This window comes from Triticum dicoccoides, unplaced genomic scaffold (genome assembly GCF_002162155.2).
Source record: "Triticum dicoccoides isolate Atlit2015 ecotype Zavitan unplaced genomic scaffold, WEW_v2.0 scaffold90566, whole genome shotgun sequence".
NCBI classification, from domain to species: domain Eukaryota; kingdom Viridiplantae; phylum Streptophyta; class Magnoliopsida; order Poales; family Poaceae; genus Triticum; species Triticum dicoccoides.
Window position 1 is genome coordinate 1 of NW_021309198.1, and position 7956 is coordinate 7956.

Here is a 7956-nt window from a genome sequence, read left to right on the forward strand (position 1 = left end):
CATAAGTGGGGACGTGTCCTGACAGCACATCATGCCAGACCAGAACTTTCAACTCTCATTGTGTGGCAATATAAAATGTTCGGAAAAAATACAGATCTATGAAATAATGCAAGGCAGCCCCAAGATATCGAGGTTCTAAATTGCTAGGAGCTTAAATGCTTAATAATACAATCATGTTTCTCCACTTTAAGCCAGTCCAACGTGGACTACTTCATTAATACCTACCATCATTTCAGATAACCTGCAAAACCAGAGGTAAAAGACTATACAAATAAAAATTTCAGTTGAGTTGAAAGGCTCAAACTAAAAGCCAACAAATATATGCAGGGTTATTTCATACTGCTATTTTATTCAGCACCAATAACCTCCTTGTCAGCATCATAATATATCATCCAAAATCATATTAACAATTTTGATGCAACTTTATACTACTTACAAATATAAAGAATAATATTAACTAAAAAAACCTTGGATTGTAATAGATGTGAAAAACACTTCTATGTTTCAAGGAATCATATGGTGTGAGTATCGTCTGAAAGCTTTTAGGAGAAATAAGGATAGAGAGTTGTTTTGTTCAACGAAACAGACTGGCAATCCTTACACTAAGTCTAAGTTCATCATCATTCATCCTTGTTACATGCATAAATCGGGATAACACACAATGAATAAGAGGAATACGGATAGAAAGTTGTTAACTTCATCACAATGTTCATTTGCTTATACTTGAAGAAATAAGACAACATCTCATGTGAAAAATTTATTTTTATTGACAAACGAATTCCCTCCATTTGTTAAAAAGATGCCTATTTGGTTCACCTAGAAGGCAAAGGAGAATTTCATAACATGTCTATTGTACCTTGCTAGAAGGAAAAAGATAGCGGGTATACTTGGTTCAAAATCAGAATGGATGATAGAATTACATAGAGTTGTTTGTCCTTTTCGAAGATACAACTTTTGTAAGGAACTGTGTCAACGAATTCGCACAGAAAATATATCATCTGATTCCGGTAATGTAATAGAGCAGACTAAATCGTATTTATGAACGCGTAGGAATCTGGACTCTTTAGAAGAAATGGACAGAGCAAATGAGCATGGTCCAATGCAGGTTGTACAGGTTCTATTGTACACATGTTTTTATACAAAATTTATTAGAAACACGGGAACAAAATATGTTTGAGTAAGTAACAAAATTTGTTTTAGAAGATGATGATGACTTCCTAACATTGAAGCACGTAACTGAACTCTACTGGTTTTGGGGAGTTGAAACGGAGGTACAAGACAAGAATGAAGAAATATGTTTTATTTCTGTTACTCACAGACTACATGTACAACATTGAGAAGCTCCTTGTGAATTAAGCTTATAACAGTGAGCACTGAAAAATCATACTCTCTTCTTGCTAGCCGGTGGTGAGAACACCTTTGCAGCAATTAGTATTGAAATGTTCTCCTTGATAGGTTCATGAAGAATGCCAGCAATGAAAATCTCATCCAGTATTTAGACCTGAATATTTCACCATTGGTACCCATGGGATTAGTCAATACTAAAAAGAATGGTAGCTCTTGCAAGAAATTTCATATAACTCGATTGCTGGTTCTTCAGTGTCAAAATTTCAGCATATATGTGAATATTAAATCGACCTCACATACCATGGTTATTAGGAAAAACACTCATCATGCATTTTATAATCAATAGAGGCTATCTTTACCAAAGTTGTATTATCATCGATGTAATATCCCAGATTTCATTTGAATGTTCAAACTATTACTACAATAAAGATAACATAGAAAACTTAGACTAAAAAATGTTATAGTTCCACAGATCTTAAGCACCTAGTTTTACGACAACCACCTCCTATCAAATTCTGTGCTGCAAGCTCACAATGACATGGCCCAACTAAAGCTCCTTCTTGTTCTTGTTCTATTTCTTATCTAGCAAACTACCTCATATCTCCCAAATACTGACTAACATCTACAAACATATGCATAACAAATTATCACCACATCACACGGGCAGAAGAAAACACATACCTTAGTCCTAGTTGGTGAAGATGTTAGATCTTTGCACGAGTGCCCACGTACCTTGGTGTAGAACGGACATTGTCATACTTGGAAGTGCTGCTTGGACGGTGTGCTGCCATCAGCCCACATAGCAGGGGCCACTGCTTGCGCCGCGCTCTCGGACACTGCTCTGCCACTGCCGCACCACCAGCCACAAGCCGCGAGCAGCCGACCAAGATGCTGAATCTTTTCATTAGTGCTGCGTTCAGGTGTGTAGTTCATCTTGTAAATTAAAGACATGGTATAAATTATCATTGAGCAATGCGTGGGCGAAAAACATTAGTTCGTGTACTTGCAATGAAGATTCTGAATTTACAAACTATCTTGCTACTTCACACTCACGACTGGCTTATCTTATTCTTATCACTCATTACTCCTGAATAATATATTGCAGAAAATAATGAAACAGAAAGTCATTTGATCTGTAGATAGAAGCAGGAGCACATCTGTAAAAACACCTCTAAAGCATGTTCGTTTGAAATAAGGAAGCCTTAATACAAACGATGCAAACCTTAAGGCGCGTTTTATTACAATATTGTCTTGATCTGAGGACCCCAAATTATACAAAGTGCACCAATGCAATTTTCCTAGCTATTTCACGACATAAAGAGTTCCAGAACAACAACATCAAAGCTACTGAACTCTTGCCCCAGTTTTGGTCCATAGGTTCCAGTCTGCCCGAGATCTCTTCTACGTAAAAATTGTCCTAATGGCCCCTCCTCCTATTTCTGTCAAACAAATTCTCATTAAAATTTCTCAAACTCTAGAAGGAATCCATAAACCTGCAAATAAGTGTTCATAAGAACCACACCCCAAGGGATACACTTGAAAGAAAACAATGAACATTCTAGTAATCCAGTTAATGGGCAGTCTGCATAGGGCATCATATTGACTATATGATGTTGTGTCAGATGATGTACAAAAAAGCTTGGCAATACGATCAATGGCAGCATACTGATGTCGATGCTGCATTTTCATAAAGTTGTCTAGTCTAAACGAACAAGCATACCATGTTGAAATTTCTAGTGACACGATGATGTGAAACTGAATTGAAAACATAATTCTAGTACTAAACATAAATTTTAAAATACATCTACTGAAAGATGAGCAACATCAGATCAATTATCTAAATTGTGATCAAACACTGAAGAGATATATGATATATGATATGATAACAACACTAAGAATGTGAATGTTGTGATGAACTTCAATGTGATTATGTAGTACCTACTGAAGAGCACCTTTGTGACATGGAAGTAACTACCATATAAATGTGGCCATCCTTTATCTTTGAGCAGATCCAAATCAAGCAAAGATATCTGAAAACCACTTGTGTATCTGTAGGCATATTTGTAATCGACATATTTATTGTAACTTGATTCTTCACTTTTGATTCTCTTGAAGCCATCAGAATGGTCTTCTTGGTGCGGACTTCGTCCTTCATCAACTAAAAACCCGACCAAAAGGATGAATCAGCTTGTACACAAAACATTACATCACTGACAAATTTCCAAGATGAATATATACACCCGTTGTGAAGAGTTAGAACATATCCAGTTAATCCTAACTGAGAAGAGTTAGAACATATCCAAACTTCCTAGAGAGACATGTATTTCTAGGAAGCTTAGGCCGGGTTACAATTATGTACATATGTAATGTCTCACGAAAATCGAATGAAACAGCCGCAAGGGAGCTAGCAACCCCACCCTTTGGCTCAACTGTTGCACATTGTTGATGCCTGGGGAGGAACATGCTGCCCAGAAATGAAACCTATGTTTTCGTAGAAAAAAAACTTGTTCGTAAGCGTGACTGAAAGTATTACCTTGGGTGCGGAGTCTGCCAACACGCTCGGCTCTAGCAACAGCTGGCGAGGTGGTTGCATGGCTTGGGGGCCATAGCGAGGACGTTGGCCAGGATGGCAGGCAAGCGTGTCGAGATCGAGGATGTGGGGGTTCAGCAGTGGCAAAAGGATGGACGTGTGGATTCTCTCTTAGCAGGCGTTGCTGTCGACCTGCTAATCAACTTTTTTTCTCTTGCTCTGTTCTCCTATTATTCCGACATGTCGTGCTTAGTTTAATTTCCATATCATTCTTTGACTATGACTGATCAATCGACACCGGTCCTTTCTATGATCTACTACTTCGTAGTTATTTGTCTTGTTTCTCTGCATCGCTTGCTGCAAAAATTAAAACTTTCAGGTGCAGGTTCACGAGAATGTTAGTAAAATATTCAAAAAATAATTCTCTTGAGCAGTGGTCATATAAAATGTGACATTGTAGTCTGGATTGCTACCTCAAGGTGCTCCAGAGATCTAAAAAAATAAAAATGTCCAAGGATCTTTTACCCATGTGCACACAAATGGGCACACAATCAAAACTTATGACCTTTTATAGTCTGCTGGATAATGGACACACTCAGATGCTGCAATTCTAACCTTTAGCTACTTCTCCCAATCATGAATCTGTTGGTAAAGTAATTATGGGCTGCATAAGCTACTGGATACACAGAAATATAATGCACTTGTTCTTGGAGTAACCTGCAACCAAAACAGCCATTCATGCCCATCTTCTTGGAAGTTTGAGGCAGCGGTTGCTCTACTTCAAGTACTGCGATAGTAGAAGTATTGAGATTCTCTATTGTTTTTGTCTAAAATCAGAAAGGAATAAGAAAAATAATATTTGGTCAAGGTTGTTGCAATTCCTCTAACAAATTTCTATGAAGTCCTGCTAGCTGGTATAAAATGCAAACTTACTATATTATCACTGCCAACCTCTAATACAAATTCTTAACCATGATTCCCTTGAAAAGAATACTTTTCCACATGAAGTTATTGATAAAAAAAGGACAACTTCAATGTTTCTAAAGTTAAAAGTACACAATAATAAATAGCTAATTCTCATGCACACCTTCAGCTAAATAACTACAGAGACGCAAAGTGGAACCATGTAGCACTGGTCTTACAAACAACTCAATTATAAACTTACCTGGGTCTGGAACTCTCGCTCTATTAATCTACCAACTTCAGCTTCCTCCTCTGCTACCATAATCAATATTTTAATCTCTCTCCAGCAGTTGTGTTAAGTCCATTATCAAACCCTCAACCTGAAGAATGCATCAAACACAGTTATGTGCTTCCTCGTTGACCCTAACCTTCTTAAGAGAAGCAGTATACTGAATTAATCAAGCACATGTTATGTTTAGTGTTTTCACAGCAAGCCATACACAAAGAGGAAGCACGGTATAATAGTAGGCATGCTTGAACACTTAATAATTTAGCACGAACATGATTTATTAATCGTAAATAATTTTCTTTAGCCATGTAATCTACAGTATGTCTTGAACTGCAGTGCAAAAAGCCTCTCCACATATCCTGAAACAAAGCATCATCAATAAACATTAGTAAAATCCTACCCATCCAAATTTAACCGTTGACAATATCTAGCGCTTAGTTGTTAAATAGGTAAAAAAACAACTTGGCTAAGCCCACAGCGGTGCTGGTCTGCATACCAAGAAGATGGTGTAGCACTTGAGGCCGCCGTCCATGTCGGCGTTCAAAGTCGGACATTGGTTCGCGCATTGTAGCCACATCAAGGATAAGCAGGCCGGCCACAAAGTCCGTGGTAGTGGTCGTGGGCATAATAAGTTCCGGAAACAAATTAAACGGATAGATCAAAAAATATACATGCCAACAGAGCTCTTTGCATGTTCCATGAGAACAACAATACTGAATTTGTTTCTTTTAGCAAGCCCAGCAGTAGTAGCAAGAAGTTCCACATATATATAATCCACATCTAATTCCTAGTGAAGTCCTAATCACTTAAAAGGTAAGATAGTAAGAAAAGGTGAAGCAAAAGAAAAGCACAGAAAAATTAAACATGCAGATTAATTACCTAAAGGATGCAACGTATCTAAAAGTTTGTTGCCTATGCAATTTCTCCATTCTAATTTAGAGGCTTGCTTGAGTTTGGGGAGAAATAGCTTAAAACGTGGACTTTTTGGGTTGGATAAAGACCTAAAGTATTGACTTCTCATGATTTATCTGTGTCAGTAAGTTATTCTTGCTCAACCCCTAGGTAGGTGTTTCTCTTTCTAATTTGCTTATGATTTGATAAATCGTGTCTCTTCTGAAGGTTGTAGGAACTCCCAGTTACATGTGCCCTGAACTTATTGCTGATATTCCGTATGGCTCCAAGTCTGACATATGTTTGCTAGGCAAGCATTCCTATCTAACATTCAGTTGCATGTCTTGCTCGCTTGTTCTCTTGGCTAAAATTCTGCAATTTTCTGGCTGCTTCATCTATGAGATTACTTCGCTGAAGCATGCATTCAAAGTATTTGGAAGTAGCTATGTTGACATGCTCTTTAAGTTAGAGCTCCTTCTTTCCAGCAAAAATATAAAAGAAAAAAAATACAGCTCCTTTCATCAAAAGTTGCATCTTAGATGATGTTTTTCCTAACAGAATATGTAGACACTGGTAAACAAGATAAACGAGTCTGTTGCCGCTCCTCACGCCACCCACCGGCCACCACCTCATCATGATGCCAGGTGAGGACATCGACCAAGTGCAGCGGCGGAGCCAGACGAGACAACTCAATGTGTTGGGGTTTAGCAAGGTGCGTACATTAACTAATTAAAAAAAGATTGTAATAAACTCTGATCCTACTGTCGAAACTACTTCCACTGAAAGAGATATATCGTGGGGCGAAACATTAAACTGGAATTAATTACCTTCGATGGTTGCATAATTTCTTAAGAGCAGTAATATATGCCAAAACTTTAGTACTCTTTGCTTCTTCAGATATCAAGCGCTTAACCTGACAGGGTTAACCACAGACTCCTGTAAATATAACTCTGACTACCTTACATGTGCCTACTGAATATTGCTTGAAACTCAGAACGGTACAGAATTTCCTTACATTTTTGGAGTGTGTGAAGTGGTTGTACAGTGTCATCTGTAAGGGAGTCAGCTTGCAGCACACTACTTCAACAATCTATACATAAGCAGGGTTAAGTAATGTAGATGAGGCACAATTATATAATGTAAAAAGAAGGAAGAATCACTATAAAAGACAAAATGGATAGCAGGTACACAATTCTTTGTGTGTTTTCTGATAGTGTGATGAACATATCTGGCCAAATACACACCGGACAGGACATACCTTTGGTGGCAAGTGATTGGACAGCAGGGCATTCGTTCGTCTCAATATAAACTGAATATCATTGAGAAGCCATCAGAAGAATTCAGAAGGTAATTAAGCTACAGCCCATAAAATTGGAAGAAAATGCATCCAAACAATTCTAGAGGAGATTATCATAACATAAATGTGGACAATAAAGTTGTAAAAAATTATGTAGTGCAGAGTGCAGACAACCTTCTTCAGAGGAAAAGGGCTTGCCTGATTTACTTTTGCACTAAGCTCTCCAGATCTCTCGGATTCCAACTTCTTTTCTTCTGCAGTTGCTATGGGTTCTCTTCCACTGCCATTCACCGGCAAGGAGTCACAAAAACTCAGCGAGGAGTCACAATGGGTTGCTGCGTGGAGGCATCCAACTGCCATTCACCGGCAAGGAGTCACAAAAACTCAACGAGGGAGGGGTTTGCGTGGTATGTCACCTTAGTGAGGATGCTGCTGCAGACGAGAAAAATACGCACCCATGCTGTTCCTCCTCCAGCGCGGGTCCTCACCCTCCTCCACCGCGGTGGAGACCATCGTTCCCCTTGTCTCTCGTTCGCCGCGTCGCCAGCGGAGGAGGCGCCGGCGGTGGCGGTGTGGGATCTGGGATCTCGAGGGGATGAAGAGACGATGGCGGCGCAGCGATCTCGAGGGCATCGAGAGACCACGGCGGCGGCGCCGCTTACTCGAGGGGATCAAGAGGACGGTGGCGGCGACGGGAGG

The 7956-nt window shown here is 39.2% G+C and overlaps 1 long non-coding RNA gene across 1 annotated transcript; it reads right to left on the reverse strand.

Annotated features, from left to right (window-relative positions):
* Positions 1–5347: 5347 nt before the first annotated feature.
* On the reverse strand, positions 5348–7255 carry LOC119348376. Its single transcript, XR_005168908.1, has 4 exons — positions 7219–7255; positions 6976–7050; positions 6788–6873; positions 5348–5428 (listed from the first exon to the last, which is right to left on the reverse strand). It is a non-coding gene; the product is annotated as an uncharacterized LOC119348376 (long non-coding RNA).
* Positions 7256–7956: the final 701 nt, after the last annotated feature.